The sequence below is a fragment of the Bacillus rossius genome, chromosome 1, assembly GCF_032445375.1.
Source record: "Bacillus rossius redtenbacheri isolate Brsri chromosome 1, Brsri_v3, whole genome shotgun sequence".
NCBI lineage: Eukaryota > Metazoa > Arthropoda > Insecta > Phasmatodea > Bacillidae > Bacillus > Bacillus rossius.
In genome coordinates, this window is record NC_086330.1 from 110,847,109 (window position 1) to 110,867,570 (window position 20,462).

The following is a 20,462-nucleotide window of genomic DNA, read 5'->3' on the forward strand; positions in this document are numbered from 1 at the left end:
GTGATCGTGGCCGACTGGGCCAACGTGCGCGCCGCCCCGGTTGCCGTTGTGGCAGACGTGCCGGGGGCGGCGTCGTGGCGCCTGGGCGGGGTCAGCGGCTGACAGGGTCAGCGCACTGGACCTGGTGATCATGGCCGACTGGGCCAGCGCGCGCGCCGCCCCGGTTGCCGTCGTGGCAGGTGTGTCGGGGGCGGCGTCGTGGCGCCTGTGTGGGGTCTGCGGCTGATAGGGTCAGCGCACTGGACCTGGTGATCGTGGCCGACTGGGTCAGCGTGCGCGCCGCCCGGGTTGCCGTCGTGGCAGGCGTGCCGGGTGCGGCGTCGCAGCGCCTGTGTGGGGTCTGCGGCTGATAGGGTCAGCGCACTGGACCTGGTGATCGTGGCCGACTGGGCCAACGTGCGCGCCGCCCCGGTTGCCGTTGTGGCAGACGTGCCGGGGGCGGCGTCGTGGCGCCTGGGCGGGGTCAGCGGCTGATAGGGTCAGCGCACTGGACCTGGTGATCATGGCCGACTGGGCCAGCGCGCGCGCCGCCCCGGTTGCCGTCGTGGCAGGTGTGCCGGGGGCGGCGTCGCGGCGCCTGGGCGGGGTCAGCGGCTGATAGGGTCAGCGCACTGGACCTGGTGATCGTGGCCGACTGGGCCCACGTGCGTGCCGCCCCGGTTGCCGTCGTGGCAGGCGTGCCGGGGGCGGCGTCGTGGCGCCGGTGTGGGGTCAGCGGCTGATAGGGTCAGCGCACTGGACCTGGTGAACGTGGCCGACTGGGCCAACGTGCGCGCCGCCCCGGTTGCCGTCATGGCAGGCGTGCCGGGGGCGGCGTCGTGGCACCTGGGCGGGGTCAGCGGCTGATAGGGTCAGCGCACTGGACCTGGTGATTGTGGCCGACTGGGCTTGTGTGCGCGCCGCCCCGGTTGCTGTCGTGGCAGGCGTGCCGGGGGCGGCGTCGCGGCGCCTGTGCGGGGTCAGCGGCTGATAGGGTCAGCGCACTGGACCTGGTGATCGTGGCCGATTGGGCCAACGTGCGCGCCGCCCCGGTTGCCGTCGTGGCAGGCGTGCCGGGGGCGGCGTCGTGGCGCCTCCTAGCTCCGGCAACAGCTCAACCCGGGTGGTGCTCGCGGTGGCCGCAGTTGGTAGGGCCCGAGCACCTGTCCCGGGTCGTCCCACGCCGAACATCCGGGGGTCGACTCGTCGAGGTGGCCTTGCGGCTGACAGGCTTTCCGCCCTGTTCCCAGGTCGTAGTCGGCCAGGCGAACTGGAGGTCTGTGGGCCCGTCGGGGTCGTTCCGCGGGCTCGCTGGCGGGTTCGCTTGTCCCCAGTCGATGTCCCGGTCCGCGGAGGTCCTCCTTCGGCGGCGGTTGACAGTTCGTGGACTGGTACGGGGTCCGTTCCCGTTCGGGTATGGCGGCTGATGCTGAGGCGGCGATCTCCGGGTCGGTCTCTCCGGGTTGCGTGACGATCGGCGTTGGCCCGTCGTCATTGCATGCATCGGATTGACCTATGCTGTGCGACAGCTCGGCGATCTCCACGGCCTCTTCGTCCTCGCCCCGTGGGTAGTATTGCGGTGGGGGGCTCTCGTACACCACGCTCCCCTCCCAGGGTACCACTGCCGTCTCCGGTGCGTCCTCGTGGACCTCTTCCGGCTCGTCTGGCACGTCGTGGGCGGGGTCGCCCCCGGTGTCCCCCGTGGCCGTGCTAAGTGCGTAATCGTCATGGTACGTGGGAGGGCGCCGCCACCGCCGTGGTTGTGGCCTCGCCTCGTCATCTGATGCGGCCACTGCGGGTGATGTCCCGGGCGTGTCCGCGGGTTCGTCGCGGGGCCTGTTGGACGTGGTGTTCGTGAACACCAGGGTGCGGTATGGGCGCGGTTCGGGTCGGCTCCTAGCGGGGGTCGCTTCTGGCGAGTCGTCCTCTTCCTGGACTACGTCGCTCTCCGGCGTACGGCGTCCGTTTTCGTCCGGAGTGGGGGGTCCTGCGTCTCCGTCTGGGTTCCTCTCCCCAGGTAGGGTGGTGAGCCGGATGTCGTCCCTGTGCACCTTCTTCAGGCGCCGTCCCTCCGTGCGGACTAAGTACGTCGTCCTGCCTAGTCGTCGCCGTACCGTGTATGGCCCGCCCCAGCGCGGGGCCAGTCCCGCGCAATAGTTGCGGGGTGCGGCTGAAAGTGGGTGTAGTCGCGCGAACACCTGATCGCCGACCTGCACGGCGGGTGGAGGATGATCTGTGGTTGGGGTGATCCGGTTGGCGTACCTCTCCTGCCTACGTCTTGCCTCGTCGTGCAGAGTCACCCGTCGTTGGTCACGTTCCTCCGTTGTCTCTTCGGGGTGTGGAGTGCCGTGTGTGGCCCATTCTCCCGGTAAGGGCAGGTTGTGGCCCTGTATCATTTCGGCTGGTGTGCGGCCGGTTGCGGCGTTGGTGCGGCGTCGTACACAGAAGAGGGCGTCAGCCACGTGCAGGTCCCACTGCGTGTGGTCCGCCCCCAGCCGGATCCGGAGCTGTGCCTTCAGTTCCTGGTTCCGGCGCTCTGTCGGGTTCGCTCTCGGGTGGTAGGCGGGCGTCGTGTGGTGCTCGATCTGGTGTTCGTCGCACCAGCCCTTCCAATGTCGCCCCAGGAACTGACTGGCGTTGTCCGTTAACACCGACTGGGGGTATCCCCAACGTGACAGGAACTCCCTGGTCAGCAGGCTGATGATGGTAGGTGTGCGCACGTTCCCGCATGGATACGCCTCTGTCCACCGCGTGAAGAGGTCCGTCACGACGAGGAGGAAGCATTTGCCGCGCGGCGTGCGGGGGTAGGGGCCCATTACGTCTAAGGCTATCGTTTGGAAGGCGGTGGTGGGTTCCCTGGGTCGTTGTTGCTCCTCGCCGTCACGCCGCCTCGCTTTCCTCGCCTGACAGACCTCGCATTCGCGCACGTACGTACGTACGTCGTACGTGACGCGGGGCCAGTGGTAGTGCCGGGTGACTTCTCGTCGTGTCTGATCGGTCCCCGGGTGTCCAGCGAGGTCGTGGTCGTGGAAGAACCGAAGGACCGCTTCTCGGGCTTCCGTCGGGACGTAGGTCCTCCAGTCTTCCTGGTGTCCAGGTGTGTGAGTCTGAATCAGGCCGTCTTGCACGCGCCACGCCTTGTGTCCGGCTGTCGCTTGCTGGCGGCGTCTTGCCGCGTCTATTGACGTTTCCTGTGCTCGACGTACCCGGTCCTGGACGTCGGCCACGGTGTTGGGTGGGCCTTCGTCCCCGTCCGCGTCGGCCGTGATGCGCGTGCATGCCGAGTCGTGCGATGCGTGTCCGTGTGGTGTGTCCGGGGGTAGAATCTCCTCCCAGTCGTCCTCGTCCGTCAGCTCTGTTCGGTCGTCGGGTTCCCGCGACAGTAAGTCGGGGAGCTGGTTCTCTGTGCCGGGAACGTGCTCGACGTCGAAGTCGAACGACTGGAGGAATAGCGCCCATCGTATGAGTTTGCCTTTCCGGCCCTGCATCGTACGCAGCCAGGTGAGGCAGCTGTTGTCCGTCCTCAGTGTGAAGCACTTCCCCTCCAGGTGGGGCCGGTACTTTTTCATGGCCCAGACTACGGCTAGGCACTCTTGCTCGTTGCTGTGATACCGGCGTTCGGCCGGTCCGAGCTTTGCGCTAGCGTAGTCGATGACCTCGCGGACCCCGTTCGGGTCCGTGTGAAAAAGCACCGCGCCCACACCGAGTGCGCTGGCGTCGGTCTGGAGGTAGAGGCGGCGTCCGGGGTCTACTCGTGTGAGGGTGTGACAGCGAGTGAAGGCGGCTTTTATTTCTTCAAAGGCGCGTTGCGCGGGTTCGCCCCAATGGTACCGTGCCCGCGGTGACAGGAGGTCGGTCAGTGGTGCGATGGTACGGGAGAAGTCGGGGATGTACCCCCTGAGCCAGTTCACCAGGCCGATAAACCGTTGGAGTTGCTTCCTCGTCCGCGGTGGTGCCGCTTCAGCGATCTTGCGCAAGTGAACGGGTTGGGGTCGGTTGCCAGCCGCGCTTACTAGGTGGCCCAGGAATTCGACCTCCTGGGTCCCGATATGACACTTGTGGTGTGCGGCCGTGAGATGGTGTGTGGCCAAGCGTTCTAGGACCAGCGCCAGGTGTCTGGCGTGGTCCTCCCACGTCTCGGAGAAGACGATCACGTCGTCGAGGTACGCGATCGCAAACCGGCTCAGGTACCCCTCCAACACTCGGGTCATCATTCCCTGGAACGTGGCCGGTGCGCACTTTAGCCCAAAAGGCATGGCGCGAAATTGAAACTTCCGCCCGTCTGGTATCGTGAACGCGGTTTTCCCCCTGTCTTCCGCCCGTATGGGCACTTGCCAATACCCAGCCTTCAGGTCGAGCGTACTGAAGACTTTCGCGTGGCCGAGTCCGGCTACGGCGGCGTCGACGCTGATTTGAGGTGGGGGTGAGCTAATCGTGATCGCGTTTAGCGGCCGAAAATCGACGCAGAAGCGTAGCGAACCGTCTTTCTTTGGGGCTAATACGACGCAAGCATTGTAATGACTGTTGGACGGTTTGACTACCCCATCGCGAAGCATGTCCGCCACTTGCTCCCGGATGGCCCTCTGCTTCCGGAACCCGTAGCCTCTCGGGGCCTCGTGTACTGGGTTGTCGTGGGTGGTCGGGATGTGGTGTTCGGTGATGGTGGTGCGCTTCAGTGGGTCGGCTACCGCGAAGACGTCCTGCCTTTCTGCCAACACGCGTTCCACTGCTGCTCGGTACTCGTGGGGGACGTTGTGGCGGAACTGGTCTAAGGTTACTTTCTCCCCCTGACTCTCGGGGGTAGTGCCTATGGCGTACACCGTGAGCCGCTCGCGGGTGCCAATGTAAACCCGTCTGGGTTTCATTTCGATCACCGCATCTTGTCGCGCTAACCATGGTTGGCCTAGTACTATCCCTTCGTGTAAGTCCTCTACCACTAGGGCGGTTACCGTGGTGACGTCGTCCCGAATGCGTACCTCGAGTTCGGCTTGCCCCACTGTCCTTCCCGGTTGCGTGCTGGTTGCTAACCATAACTCGGCTTGGTGGGGCTGCAGCGCGCCGGGGGGTACCAGGTGGGGGGCCACGAACACGTGGCTCGCGCCCGTGTCTACCAGGGCCGCCGTGGGTCGCCCGTTGACTTCCACGGGGATGCGGAGTAGGCCGTCGCGGGGACGGACTAGCTGGTTTAGCTGCGGTGCGGCTATTTCCGCGGCGGGTGTGGGTTGGCTCGGTTTGCTCGGAGGCGCGGGTTTTACCGCCGTGCCCCCGGGTGGGCGTTTCCCGACGTGTTGGTGACGGGTGGTGTTTGCCGGCGTGGGCAGTCGACATGCCAGTGGCGGGTACTTGCGGGGCAGCCCAACTGGCATCGCGGTAGTGGGGGTACCTGCTGTGTCGATGACCCATCGGGCCTACCAGGTGGTGGTGCGTCCTCGATGGCTCGTCGCGGGCGGTCGGGTGGGTAGCCCCCTGCTTCCCGGTTCTGGACGCTGGCTATTCTCTGACACATTGGGCGTCTGGCCAGGTCCCGGTCGGTGTTCGGGGGGTCATAGTGTCGCAGTCCCCGGATGTTCCGTTCCGTGTCTATGGCTTGTCGGACGTAATCCTCGACTTCCTCTGCGCGGTAACACCGCATGAACGGTTGCAGTTCATTGTGTAGGAGGGTGGTAATGGTTGCGAGCGCGGTGGCTGGCGCGGCACCTGGTGCTACTCGATTGAACAGTTGCATTTTCTTGGCCAGAAACTGCTCGACGGGTTCGCCGTCGCGTTGGCGTTCGCCATAGAACTGTGTCGTGCATTGGACCAGTGCGTGTTCCGTGTCAAATCGGCGGTTGACCGACATGGCAAACTCCTCCCAGGGCATGCCGAAGCGTCCCCAGATGTTCCACCATTGGCGGGCGGTCCCCTTCAGCTGTTCGCTCGCTCGCCCCGACCACTCATCGGTCGGTATTCCAGACCGTGCCAGTCTGACCTCGCAGTGTGTTAGGAAGTCTCTGGGTACTTCGTGCCCTATTCCGCTGAACTCGGGTAGTGCTAACTTCCCTGTGTAGCACGGGTTGCGTGTATGCATCCCCGTGTTTGGTCCGGTGATTGCGCTTGGTGGTGGGATGTATTTGGGTGCCGGATTGGTCCGCGCACTCGTGAGGCCCATAGTCGGAAGTATGCCTCCCAGTGTGACGTTAGCTTGTGCCTCCGTCTTAAGCGGTGCCCATGACCACGGTAATTGGGTGTGCGGCTCGCCGAGTAACGTCTCGCTCCAGGGCTTGCCCCAGGTCTGCTCGGTGACGTTGTCCCGGGTGTTCGCGCATTGGCATGTCCTGTACCACGGCAGTGATCCCGTCAATAGGTCTATTTCCCTTGGTAATAGGCAACGCGTGCACACGAGGTCTGTAGGTGGTGCCTGCATGTTGAGCTGTATGTTGTACGCTCAAGTTCGCCGTCTGTGACGGGCTGTTTGTAGTCTGGGCGCGTGTTGTAGCGCGCGGGTTTGAGATCGGTGGCGGGCAGGTGCCCGGACAGCCGCACAAAGAGGAGGCGAAAACGGTCCGCGCGGAGTGGGGGTATCAGGATGATTGCCCGAAGCGGAGAGCGTGAAGCGGGGTGACGAGGTGGGGGTAGGTGCCCGGACAGCCGCACAAAGAGGAGGCGAAAATGGTCCGCGCGGAGTGGGGGTGGTGACGTCGCTCCGTTGCTCGCCTCGCCGTGATGACGTGCGGGGGTGGGGGTGGTTGGAGTGTCCTTTGTCCGCTCGCCTCGTCGCGCCGGTCTGTCTGGCCTTCGACCCTTCCTGTGTCCAAAATGGCCGTTTCGTGTCTCCGCTGTCGCCTGTTGGTGAATTTATTTCGAAAATGTCCAGAAGGGGGAAAAAAAAATTTTTTTCACGTTATTTTCTGCCCCACGCAGCGGGCGCCAAATGCCGTCGTCCGGGGTCTCGGGCTCGAGTCCCGGTGTGGCTCCTAGTGGGAAAAGGCGGTTCTTGATCTGTGTTGTCCGGGTGGGCGCCAGACTAGCTCGTTTCTAGTCGTGAATTTGGGGTCGTGGATGTATGTGCCCCTGCGTGGCCCACTAGGGCCGGCGGCGGTGTTGCGTGAGATGATTTTAAATAAGAGGCGTGGAGTTGAGGTGGTGGTGTCGTACCTTTTATTCAGAGGAGCGAGTCGTACACAATACAACACTCTACAGAGGTCCCCGGGGGGTTGTTACTTGTTATTCCGTGGCGCCGTATTGTTTGTGTTCCGCGTTACGTGGCCTCGGATGCTGTTATGTCTCAGACGTCTCACTGGGTACGCAGGTAACGTAATTTCGTAACACAAAGGCGGGACACAAAATACGCTGAATTAAGGGGGCGCGTACAGGTTACGTGGCACTCGTTACTCGGGTAACGTAAGTTAGCAATACAAAATACGGGATACAAAAATACACTGAATTAAGGGGGTGCGCACAAGTTACGTGGCACTCGTTACTCGGGTAACGTAAGTTAGCAATACAAAACACGGGATACAAAAATACACTGGATTAAGGGGGCGCGCACAAGTTACGTGGCACTCGTTACTCGGGTAACGTAAGTTAGCAGCACAAAATACGGGATACAAAAATACACTGAATTAAGGGGGCGGGCGATTGGAGGCGGCCAATCCCGTATGCAAATGTCTCGGCGCGGGTGTTGTGCCCACTGTGGTGAAACACGCACCGCAATTAAGTTTGTCCAAGTTCCCTTGCGGGTTTGTGGTCAGCGCCGTGCGCGTGACCTTAAATAAAGTTCTGTACGTTGCGGGAGACGGCCCGTGCCGTATGCTGAAGAGCAGCCCCGTTGACCAAGTGTGGTGCGGGGTGTCCTTAAGTTGATGCGGCCGGATTAGGTCCTGGACCGAAAAAAGGGACCGGGTACTCACGGAGAGGTTAAGTAATAAAGGGGGTTTTGTTAATTAGTGACTATATTTACCGGACGTTACTTTCAATGTAGACAAAGGATGTTGCCTCTCCGTGGGACGTAGGTCCGCCCCGGTCCATGAGCTGCGCTGAACTGCCGAACTGGCATGGCGTCCGAGGGAGGCTCGGCCTCTCTCGCGCCAGGCGTGACCTCATTACGCTAGACTCCAAACGGGTGTGTCTGGAAGAGATTTTATTGTCGCTAAAATCCTAATTTAATGTTTCAGGAGGAATGGGTACGGTTCTTCTCTTGTCTACTCAGGTTTCCGCGGTTTTGCCTTTAATTGCTGTTCGGCTCGCCTGACTCGGGTGGGCCATGGCCAGGGGTGTGTTCCGTTAGCGGGAGCGTATACTGGCGGGTGCAGGTCGGGCTCTGGGGTGGTCGTCGGCCAGACGACGTCAACCCTAATCCTGGAATCTGCACTGAACAACACAGAGACCAACCTATGGTTGTGTTGACGCAAGGGGACCAGAGACCTCAAGAAACTCCTTCCCTTCGCTCTGCCACAACCAAGCTAAGCCAAAATAACTCGGGCAGTGGTTTTCAGTGGTGCCAGAAAGGAGGAACCCCATAGGGGAAATCGACCATGCAGTCATGGAGACAGCCGCTGAGCGGCGCCCTCTCAAAGGCAAGATGCCACTGGAAGAAAGAGCCTTTTCCAGACCGAGGGATATGGTTTCCCCAGAACAGGATTCACCTGCAGCCATGGAGATGGAAAACAGATCTGTCCAAAAACCCCGAACCCCAGGAACCTACTAGCCCCTCTTCACCAGGACAACTACCTCCAGGACCCTACGACCATGGGAACGGCTGGGCAGACCAGCCCGCTACCGTCTATCCTCCACATAGTGTAGTGGCCAGTGTAGAGGAGTCAGCCCTGGGACTGAAACCCAGCGTGCTGACTCCTGGCATGTGCAACGATCCCAGTCAAGGCCACAGAGGGAGGGGGGCGAATTGTCATGTCCACCAGTTTGGCCTCGGCTGGTATGATAGCACAAGCCCCAAGTGCGCCACCCATCCTACATAATCTATGGGGATGAAAGTTAGTTCGCAACCCGCCCCTAGATGGCAGACAAAGGGGAATGTAAATTAAGGAAACTTTGTCTACCTGCCCAGCCTAATTCAGGACAATTATGTAAATACCCAGTGTTGTGACAAGAAACCTGTTAATTATACACGTTGTACTACAACATGTTTGTTTTGACAGTTTAATTATTTATTATTATTTACGATTTATTTTATTTTTGTTTGCTCTATGTATAATATCATTTATTTTCAGAAACGGCAATATTTGGTTATGTATGTCTATGGAAAAGTGATTCTTTGGATTTTTACCGGACTATTTGAACGAGGTATTGTTGATACCCCTCTAAGGACTAATGGACTTGAAAACTGTAAACGGTAAAATTAACGCCGTAATTTTATTATGTAAATTATTAATTTTAATATTTATGTATTTGAATTTTAAGTGAAATTTTGTTATCCGCGCAATTGTTGCGTTCGGAGTTTACGTTTTCGGTAAGAAATTAGGTAACTGAAACGGTCCTTTTGGCCAATCACGGGCCACCATTTAAAAGTGAGTCTTACTGGTTATTTTGAGGAAACTAGTAAGAAAGAGAGTTCTACAATGGCCAGCTGAATGAGCGGCAACTTCGTGACGTCGGCGAATTTAAATCCTGAAAATTAGCTATCTAGCATCAGGCATCCCGGATAGTGGATGATAATTATGAACCATTAGGGAGTTCAGAACATTTAAATAGGATTTATCTAAAAAGATAAATATCATAGGAGTGATTAACGTGAGTAATAAAAGTGCCCAGATTTTTTGTGCCCTAATCTTATGCACGAATCACGAAACTCCCGTTTTTACGTCACATCGTCGCCGAAACTTATTATAAACATTGATTTCATGAATTAAATTGACTTTATAGAGGATTTAAATAATACTTGGACATAAATTTTACGAATTTACACATTAATTAACAGACTCAGTGGTCCTATAGATGAGAGGCTCTGAGCTCTGCCGATGATTTTGAACCTATCTAGCCGAGGTAAATTGATTTAAGTTCCCTAAAAAAAAAACATTAATTAAAAACTGTGTAGTGTCAACGAACCCGAATTAAGACTTTTGAAAATATTTAAATGTGCGCAACATAACTCCTGGTAATTGAACTTTTATTGAATTACTATGATGTCACCGTTAAGTTAGGTTGTTGTTTTGGATATGAATAATAATTAAATATATTAATAAGATTGAAATCTTTTAAATCGTTTTTACATTGGAAATAAAATAATTCTATATTTAATATTCACAGTGTTGTGTTGTGTTATTTGTAATTCCACCTACTCCAGTGTGTATTTATGTATGTTCCATATCAATCAAATAACACCTAACTGTGACTTACCTTATGTCAACATTACCAGTGAAGAGTCACACAATTTAAGAAATCTAATTTATTACACAGTTTTATTCAGCCCAACGTTTAAGTGTGTGTGTGGAGCCTACTAAGCAGCACGAAAGTAGCTCTACATATTTAATTGGCTACCCTAGCGGGGCCTAAACAACTAAGAAGGTTCCCGCACATATTTATTTGGAGCCCATACGGTGGGGCCGATTTTGAGGTTAAGGGACACCTCAACAATTTTTTTGTGTAAATTCTGTACCATCCGAGTACTGTGTGCAAGTGCACTATTTGTGTAACGCATTATTTTTTTCAATTACTTCCTTGCACACCACTATGGCCGACGAACAAAACAAATACTTTCTTAGAGAAAGATCACGAAGTGTAGGGGAGGAGTATGCTACTGCACAAACCTCAAGCAGTGAGTCGAATCCTTCATCATCTGCAGGGAATTCGCCTGTAGTCACCTGTGAGGAAAGGTTAGGGCGGCTCACATCTCCCCTAATCATGGAGCAGGAAAACATAAATGACACTGTCCTACACACAATTGCACCCCAGGATAGCACTCCTACTCCACCACCAGTGACACTAGAGTCACTGATGCAGATCTTGCTGCAGACAAATGCTCAGATGAAGCAGAACGACTCTAAATTGGAAAAAAACAACACCGTTCTCACTGAAAAACTAGAGCAAAACAACACTGCTCTCACTGAAAAACTAGAGCAAAATAACATCAATCTCACGGCTGAGTTGAGGGCTGGATTGGAACAGACCAATGCTGCCATGGAACAGAACAATGCCAGCCTAAGGAATCTCGAGCACAGCATCGAGGTTAGACTCTTGCAACAACATGAGGAGATTCAGCAGATAGCCGAACAGGTCTCCCAATACAACAGCAGGGTAGATGGGTTGGAATCCCACGTCACGTCCCTGAGGAACATGATGGCCAACGAGCATCGAGGACAGGCCAACGCCAGGGAAGAGGTGCGTGAGCACATCCAGCACCTGGAGAGTAGGCTTGGTGACATCGAGGTGGCCACAGCTACGCTGAGGGACAGGTTTGAAAATCTATCTGTCCAACCGAGCCCTACAGCTGCATCAGCTGGTAGTATAGGCCAGGCCCAGGCAAGCGAGTGCCATGGACCTACTGTTCCAACACTGCCCACCACAAGCAAGCAACAGGGCGGCACCGAGTGCTACACTGAGCACCTGCCCCAGGAACCGTCACGTGTCACCCCCATCACTCATCGGCCAAGTAGCAGGACGTTTGTAAACACGTCGAGTATGGACCCTGCTACTCTGATCCACCACCCGGCCAAGCATTGGGCAGAGGCCATGCCCACGTTTTCAGGAAGGGTTACCGAGAACCCTATACGGTTCTTGAAGCGCTTTGAGGAATATGCGGCCACGTTCAATCTCAGCGAGGCTGAGGTACTAAAATGCCTCAACAGTGCGTTGAAAGGGCAGGCTTTCTACTGGTGGGAAATGCTGAGTGCAACCACCAGTAGCTACAATCACTTCCAGGCCATGTTCCGCCAGCAGTATTGGAGTCTGCGCATTCAGAGCAATCTGCGTGCCCAGCTCCATACTGAGAGGTATGACCCCAGGAAGGGCACAACGCTGGAAGCCCACCTCTCAACAATGTTTGAGAAAACTAGATACCTCGACTTGCCCATGACGGACGAGGAGTTCGTAGCGGCAATACTCACTCAGTTGCCGCTGCGCTACCAAAAGCAGTTGTCCGGCCTGACGTACCGAGACGTCACAGAGTTCAGAGAGAGGCTCCTGAACTACGACAAGCTGGAGAAAATGGACAGGACGCCAGCACCCAAGGAGGACCACGAGAGGGTACCCCAGCAGAACCGCCAGCCACCCCTGAATAACTATTGGCAAAACAGGGACAACAAGCCAAGGGACAACCGTCAGGCAGCTGTCCACACTATGACGTGGCAACCCAAGGGCAGAGAGCAAAGCTCATATGGCCGGTACGCTATGAGCCAACGCAAAGGCCCCTACAACAAGAGGAAGACCTGGTGGTCAAATACGAGGAACTATCATAGCGACGAAGAGATGTACCAGCGCAAGAGGAAGGACGACCGCAACGACAACCGCCGCCGCTCCTACTCGCCTGAAGTACGGCCTCCCAGGGAGTCCCGTGACCGACGCCCAAGATCCTCGTCTGAAGACGAGAGAGAGTACGCGAGGAAGTACCGCAAGACGGAGGAACCTCGATACCAGGGCCGGCACGAAGAAACCCGAATGCCACCCCACCATTATTCCCCCCAGACGACAGAGAATCATGGCGGCAATGCCCAGAATAGCCAGTTCTCTGGAAACAAACGCTACCAGAACGCAACGTTTCCGCCACCATTCCAGGCGCAGCATCCAGGACATCAAGCTGCATACTACCAGAGAGGGGAAGTGAACCCGGTAGCAGCCGAGTTCAAGGCTGCAGTGTCCAGCGTCGCAGGACCCAGTAATTGGAACCACAACGAACAACAACAACGTGTTCCAGGTGGACGTGCCAACCAGGGCACGTTAAACTAGAACGGGTTTCAGTTGGATCGCCCCGAACAGAAACCCACTATTCAGGCTCAGGGGTACATAACGATAAATCTCCAATCTACAGCTGCATCAGTTACGATAAATTTATATGCACTGTTATGCTAAGAGAAAGTGAAAGAGACTTTCTCTATAATGAAAATGATGAAAACAGGGTTCATCAAGTTTGTACAGTTTGTCCACATGTGACATTAAAAATTGAAGAATGCAATGTGGATGCATTAATTGACAGTGGCGCTGAAGTCACGTGTATCAGTGAGGAGTTGGTGAACTACCTCGAGCATCAGGGCATCATACTACCCAAGATACCAGTACCAGCACTCAAGATAATTGGAGTGACATCAAGGGCAAGCCCTATTGTAAACAGACAGGTACTGATAACAGTACACGGCCTAGGCAGACCGAAAGACATGACTGCACTAGTTGTGAAAGGCCTAGCAAAACCGCTAATAATAGGCACCGACTTTCTATCACAATTTGGTGTAGTGATAGATTTTAAACTATGTGAAATTCATTCAAATGACTGTGAAACTCCAGTCATACTCACAGGCAAGTGGCATGTGAGAGAAAATTTCGTGGGAATATTGTACAGTGAACCTATGCACAGGCACATATACAATGCACAAGCAAGTGAGCAACTTCAGGCATCACTTGAAGACATAAGACAGCCCCAGACAAGCTGCAGAACATTCAGGAGTTTCCTACACCGAGGAACGTGAAACAGCTGAGAGCGTTTCTTGGAGTAATTGGTTTTTACAGGATATACTCCAACCAAGTTGCACAGTGTGCAGTTCCGCTGTTCAGCCTATCGAAGAAGGGTCAGGCATGGATGTGGAGTGAAGAGCACGAGCAAGCCTTCCTCAGCCTGAAAAACTTGTTCCTGACTGAACACGTCATCTACCATCCAACCCAAGGGAAGGAATTTCTGTTATACACAGATGCCTCTGACACAGCCCTAGGATGTAAGCTTGCACAGGAGGAAAATGGAGTTGAAAAGACTGTAGCAATGGCTAGTCGTACTCTCAACAAAGCGGAGAGAAATTACACTGTTACAGAGCGAGAGGCTCTGGCCATTATATGGGCACTCCAGAAGTACAGGGATCTGCTACTTGGAGAAACAGTGAAATTGTTAACAGATCACCAGGCGTTAACATGCCTTAAGGCAGGCAAGTTATTTGGTAGCCGCCTTACGAGATGGTTTTTGCTACTGCAGGAATATGTTATTCATATACATCATATCAAGGGATCTGCCAACACTACTGCAGATTACCTAAGTCGCCTGCATGAACTACAAGAAAGTTCACCATCTACATCAAAACGACAGAAGGAATTTTTAGTGGCACCAATATCCACAGAAATATTTAAAACCAACCCTAAACTCCGAGATATCCTGAAGGATATAAAATGTAAACAACAGGCAGATGAGTACTGCAAAAACACCATCAACCAGCTGCAGAAGCAGTCAGCTGATAATAAAATTCACCAACATTTCTGTTTGTCAGCAGAAAATGTTTTGTTTGCCCAGTCAAGGAAGAGAGGCATTTTCGAAGATCACTGGAAACCAGTGATACCAGCTGATTTGAGGCAACCAATCACCTGGGAACTACATGTAGCCTTGGGACATGTAGGGAGCAAGAAGCTCGTTGAAGCATTAAAGAGGCAAGTGTATTGGCCTAACATGTCACGCTATGTAAGTAAGGTCACAAGTGCCTGTGACCTATGTCAGAAGGTGAAACCACCTGGACAACACCTGCATGGAGAATTGCAGCCAATCATTCCAACAGCACCATTGGAATTATTATCAGTTGATTTATTTGGCCCCCTACCACAGTCAAAGGGAGGTGTTAAGTATGTTTTTGTGATGCAAGATGTTTTCACAAAATTCACCAAATTATATGCAATTGTGAACCCAACTGCAAAAGCAGTTATGCAAAAATTAAAAACTTTCGTTGAAGAAATTGGTTTACCTAAAGTGGTATTGTCAGACAGAGGTACCCAGTTTACCAGTGATTTGTGGCAAACAGGAGTCAGGAAATTAGGTGCAATACCTACAACCATCAGTGTACGGCATCCACAAAGTAACCCTGTGGAAAGACTCATGAAGTCAATAGGGAGTCTTTTACGTACGCTATGCCATAACTCGCAGCAATCATGGCGAGATAAGTTGCCATATGTAGAGTGCGTTATTAACCATACTGTACATGGTTCTATTGGAGTTACCCCTGGAGAAGCCATGAGCCTGAATAGATCGGTGGCGATCAACCCGAAATATTTACCCCGATGTGAACACACCCCTAATGAAGAGGAAAAACTACCTACAGGAGAAGAGGTAGAAGCTCTAGTGAAGAGGAAGTTGACAGCAGAAGCTGACATCAGACACAAGAGGAAACCAGCATCAAAATTAGCAAAATTTAAAATTGGAGACCAGGTACTGAAGAAAACAACTCCGGTAAGCAAGGCCTGGGAACATGTAACCAAGAAATTGTTTTTGTTATTTGAAGGTCCTTATGTCATCACAGACATAGTACAAGAGAATTGCTATGCACTAGCAGAGCCAGCAACAGGCCGACCAGTAGGCCGTTATAATATAACGCAGTTAAGGGAATACAAGAGCCCTACTACTATGTAAGCAGTACCGACCTAAGCTGCGAATGCCTCGTGATGGTACAAGGTGTAGTACCATAAACAGCTGAGAGCAGTCTAAGTGTAAGTTTCAGACCAAGGATCTGAACTGTACAGAGGAGTAAGTGTATGTCACTGTGATTATGTGATCTAGTACGCCATGTGAGGCGTAGTGCAGCCACTGTAATTTGTAATGTTAAGCGGAGGTGTAATTCCCGCTTGTTTCTGTGTAAAGGTGAAGTAAAATGCCACCTATGCAGATATTTACCCTGTGGTTATGCGGAAGTGTAATTCCCGCTATATTGCTGTATTTGAGGTGAAGTGAAATGCCACCCATACAGATGTTATTGTAGCCTGTGAAGCTACCTGTGTACAATGTGTATTGTATTTATGTATCAGTTGGCTTGCACAATTCCTCGTATGAGTATGAACTCAAATGTCACTAAGACATATATATACAACATTAGACTAGCCTATACCTATGTGAAGCTGTATGTACTGTGTACTAACAAACGAGAAGAAATTAAGCTTATTTAGTGTCAATGTAACTAGGTGGTATGATACCCCATCCTGCTGTGTAGACATATATAAACACTGGCATGCAAAGCATCTCTAAAAGCACATAACCCTTTGCAACTACAAGCAGAGTAATATTATGCAGGTTACCTTGATTTAATGATGATGCTGAGTAATCCAATAGGCGTCGTTATGTTGATGATGAAAAATAGAAAATCACTAAATTTTCTAATATTTATAGAAGAACTCACTAAGATTTTAAAACTTCACTATTTTATTACCATTTCTGGGATGAATTTAGGGAAAAGAATGATCTTTAGGATTGCATTCTACCCAGAATGCAGGTTAGAAAAGTATGCACTCATTTCGCATACAAATCCAATCAGATTTAGCTGAAATATTTAGTTTATTAAACTTTGGATGTCAAGGCATTGATATTTTATGAAATGAAAACACTGAAATTTGAAATCGATGATTTTTAAGAATTTATTGGGAGAAGCCCCTATACGAGAAAATTACGTCGTCTCAACACTATTCACTCGCATCACTGTCATAGTTGCTTGAATAGTATTCTTCGAATGATGTGAAGAATAGCGAAGAATGTGGATCTGAAAAACTCAGGATCTAAGCCCTTTGTCACGAGAAGTGAAGATACTCCGGCAAACAAGTGTCCACAAGCAACTTCGCCTAACAGAAGTTATAAAATTGAAGAAGCAAGAAAATTTTCTTAAAAAGAAATGAAAAAGATATTGAACATGTGATACCCTATGTTGAAAGCTATCCTGATACAGCATGTTTGTGAAACAGCTGATTTGTAAAAGGAACCTTAGCTACACTGAAGCCAGGAGCCTCAGTAGATTACAAGACTCATGTGTTACTGATAGTAACCAAGATGAGATGAAATGTGAACATTATTCAACCCAGCGAGACCGCTACGGGATGAAAACACAGTAATGGAAGATGAGAGGAGGAAGATAAAGCCTCTACAGCTGTTGAGCTGAGCACAGCAGACTGAAATTGAAAAAGTTACTAAGTTGGTAATTGTGTAAACCAACGACTTCTCTGTATAGGAGAAGATAATGTAAACAATGTGTAAAAACGCTATGAAATTTTGATTGTATAACTTGTAAACATAATGAAAGGTTAATGGTATGTTATGTAAATGTTATTATATATATATAGTTATATATAAATGTTATATTATATGATCAATTGCTAGTATGTACTATGTAAACATAACAATGAACTATTAATTGTCAGTATGTACATGATATGATATATATTCTTGGATGAAATGTTAACAAGTGTGATGAAATGCAAATGTAAATTGCAAGCTAAATATGCTATAGTTAAATGCAAATATTTTTAATAATGAAATGTAAACATGTAAGTTACAAACATTGAGTAATGAATATAAATTATGTTAGCTATCAATATGTTATAATGAAAAGCAAAACATGTGATGTTTGATATTCAATAATGATACGCTATAATGAAATGTTGTGGTGAAATGTATGAAATCTCATGAAATGAGAACACAAACAAGCAAATGCACTGTGATGCATACTAATCAAGTACGAACTAACAATGTGATATGTTAGTAGCAAGCAAAGTACTAATATTGAATTTAATGGATATTGATAACCAGGCATTGTTATGCAAGAATTGAGATTTAATAATTAATAGTATTTATTTATTTTTTTTTCTAACAATGATGTTAATAATGAGAATGTTATATGTTAAGCTAGGAATTTTAAGGTTAATTTAAGATATTTTTGTTTTAACGGTGACGTCATAGTGTTCCGCGGCAAGTACACAAGTTGTATTGCCTGCAGACACTTGTATTTGCAAGAGTACAAGTACGCACATAGTGATTAAGGTATCGATTAAGACCCGGACACCTATACTTAAGTCAGGTGCGAAGGTTACACCAGAGTGAGCTAGACGTAGTGCGGTTCGCAACGATTGTGTACCTAACAGTGATGGGAATAGACGAGTGCTTCCTTGTGGGAAGTGGTGACCTCGCCCCACGCAATCAGCACCGCAGACGCCACGACGCCGTCTCGCGCGTAGTCGTGAGGCAGGGCGGCTGGACGCCGCCACATCAGCAGTTGATGACGTCAGCTGCAGTGCCAGATGCCGTGCTGTCTGGTACAGCATCATCGCCCCACGCCAGACCCCGTCGACGCGTGGTGAACCAGGCCAGGTTTGTTGGTCGTTTTGAGGACAGGCGCCGTCTCGACGCCGCTGTCCGCTGCAGGAAGGAGGAGTCGCAGCAAGGATGCAGTCATCACCGCAGATGGACGTTGACCCATTGCCGTGACGTGACCTGGAGAACGTCCTATTGTTGACTCACGTGTACATTGCACCCCTTCGAATCCCTTTAGTGAATCATACTCACAGTAAGTAAGTCCTCCCGAGTCCTTCTCAACAGGAGCGGCTCAAGGCAGAAGCTGTCGGAGAGCAGCAGCAGTTCCAGCCTTCGAAGATTTTGCACTGCAAAATCCGTGAACTTCTTCGCGCAGGTCTGTTAGCAGCGACGACCCGATAAAAAGTGTTTAAAAAGGCGCGATTTTCAGGCGCGCAACGGTAAAAAACGAATCGAGGAGAGGTAGTCTCTCTCAAGTTGTTTTTTTTGTTTGTCGTTTGGTGCGCGCGTTGCTAGGCAACGAAGAGTGTTGTGTATTGTGCGACGGAGAAAGAGAAGTGCCAATCACATTGCACCGTTTTGAACAGGTCAAAGAGCACTGTTCAATGTAATTGACAAGGGCGGCAAAATCTGTACTGCAACATGTTTGTTTTGACAGTTTAATTATTTATTATTATTTACGATTTATTTTATTTTTGTTTGCTCTATGTATAATATCATTTATTTTCAGAAACGGCAATATTTGGTTATGTATGTCTATGGAAAAGTGATTCTTTGGATTTTTACCGGACTATTTGAACGAGGTATTGTTGATACCCCTCTAAGGACTAATGGACTTGAAAACTGTAAACGGTAAAATTAACGCCGTAATTTTATTATGTAAATTATTAATTTTAATATTTATGTATTTGAATTTTAAGTGAAATTTTGTTATCCGCGCAATTGTTGCGTTCGGAGTTTACGTTTTCGGTAAGAAATTAGGTAACTGAAACGGTCCTTTTGGCCAATCACGGGCCACCATTTAAAAGTGAGTCTTACTGGTTATTTTGAGGAAACTAGTAAGAAAGAGAGTTCTACAATGGCCAGCTGAATGAGCGGCAACTTCGTGACGTCGGCGAATTTAAATCCTGAAAATTAGCTATCTAGCATCAGGCATCCCGGATAGTGGATGATAATTATGAACCATTAGGGAGTTCAGAACATTTAAATAGGATTTATCTAAAAAGATAAATATCATAGGAGTGATTAACGTGAGTAATAAAAGTGCCCAGATTTTTTGTGCCCTAATCTTATGCACGAATCACGAAACTCCCGTTTTTACGTCACATCGTCGCCGAAACTTATTATAAACATTGATTTCATGAATTAAATTGACTTTATAGAGGATTTAAATAATACTTGGACATAAATTTTACGAATTTACACATTAATTAACAGACTCAGTGGTCCTATAGATGAGAGGCTCTGAGCTCTGCCGATGATTTTGAACCTATCTAGCCGAGGTAAATTGATTTAAGTTCCCTAAAAAAAAAACATTAATTAAAAACTGTGTAGTGTCAACGAACCCGAATTAAGACTTTTGAAAATATTTAAATGTGCGCAACATAACTCCTGGTAATTGAACTTTTATTGAATTACTATGATGTCACCGTTAAGTTAGGTTGTTGTTTTGGATATGAATAATAATTAAATATATTAATAAGATTGAAATCTTTTAAATCGTTTTTACATTGGAAATAAAATAATTCTATATTTAATATTCACAGTGTTGTGTTGTGTTATTTGTAATTCCACCTACTCCAGTGTGTATTTATGTATGTTCCATATCAATCAAATAACACCTAACTGTGACTTACCTTATGTCAACATTACCAGTGAAGAGTCACACAATTTAAGAAATCTAATTTATTACACAGTTTTATTCAGCCCAACGTTTAAGTGTGTGTGTGGAGCCTACTAAGCAGCACGAAAGTAGCTCTACATATTTAATTGGCTACCCTAGCGGGGCCTAAACAACTAAGAAGGTTCCCGCACAACGTGAATGTAAAGAGTATTGTAATTCGAATATGTATGCACAGGAAGGGTACAGATGTGCCCTCCCTAATGGATATGTACATATATTGTATATTTACCCTGGCTGAGCTAAGCCAGGCGGAAAGCTCTCCCCAGTAATTCTGGGTAAATAAAAGTGGCAAAAATACTTGAGCAGTATTATTTAGGCAGCGACCTCTCTGGAGGACCGCTTCTCCTTCCTACCTCTCCCTGTTCTTGGGCAGCGACCCCTGCTAGGGGACTGCTCCCGCTC

General features: G+C 50.5%; 1 long non-coding RNA gene across 1 annotated transcript; it reads right to left on the reverse strand.

The window, feature by feature from the left end:
- Positions 1-16,469: 16,469 nt before the first annotated feature.
- On the reverse strand, positions 16,470-19,212 carry LOC134542126 (uncharacterized). Its single transcript, XR_010076743.1, has 2 exons — positions 18,410-19,212; positions 16,470-18,337 (listed from the first exon to the last, which is right to left on the reverse strand). It is a non-coding gene; the product is annotated as an uncharacterized LOC134542126 (long non-coding RNA).
- Positions 19,213-20,462: the final 1,250 nt, after the last annotated feature.